Below are 915 nucleotides of genomic sequence, written 5' to 3'. Positions count from 1 at the left end.
GGGGCTGGCTGGCATGTGGTGCTGGGGGATTGAACCGTTGTCCCTGTGCTTTGCTTAGCTTGTTCTAAGTAGGTGCTTTAGACCACTGAGCCATCTCACCAGCCCTCTCAATCAATTCTGTTATGTATTCTTAAACAAACAAACAAACCCATATTATGTTGTTTGTATGGAGGAAGCACCCTTTTTGTGTGCCCTGTGCTGTTTTCAATTTCTTTACAATTTCAATGGAATTTGGAGAAGGAACAAGAAAGAGGAAGGAAGGCCTTCTGTTTCATGCCTTAACTTGTTCTCATCGGAAGTCACTTCCTCATAGGTCTTACTCGTTCCTCTCCTCCCATGGCCAGTGGTTTTCCTGAGTGCTCACTCTCCTGAAACATGTCTTGGCCAAGAAGGGCCACTGGCTGCTGAGAGGCTTCCGAAGAGCCTGGGCAGCCAGCCTGAGGCCGTGAGCTTGCGGTTGTCGTAGTCATAGTCATTGTTGTCATCTGTTGTGATAGCTGAGACGATAGCTGAGTGATAGCTTGTGATAGTTCCGTTGAGTCCCTACCGGTGCTGGCTTCCAGATAGGTGTGGGCATGGGCATGTGGTACCTTTCCCTTTGAGAGAAAAACTCCCAAATTACTGTGGCATAATTAGGTGGCTGCAGTTACCCAGATCCTTCCCAGGGATGCAGGTTCATGGGTGGGCATAGTAGATTAGGTTCCCTGTCACGTGAAAGAGACAGATTACAGCAAGCTTATCTGCTCGTGACAGAATGTATTTTCCTTAAACAGGAAAATCGTTCCTAAACAGTAAAAACGTGATCTCCCCTGTCAGGCTGTTTTGACATTGTGACTTTCCATTTAGAGATGAGATCCGGGGCTGGGAAGATAACTCAGTAGAATAAGTGCTTCCCTGGCAAGCGCAAGGGCCTGC

The sequence above is a fragment of the Octodon degus genome, unplaced genomic scaffold (assembly GCF_000260255.1).
Source record: "Octodon degus isolate 3935 unplaced genomic scaffold, OctDeg1.0 scaffold00177, whole genome shotgun sequence".
In the NCBI taxonomy this organism is placed as follows: Eukaryota; Metazoa; Chordata; class Mammalia; order Rodentia; family Octodontidae; genus Octodon; species Octodon degus.
This window is presented reverse-complemented; position numbering follows the sequence as displayed.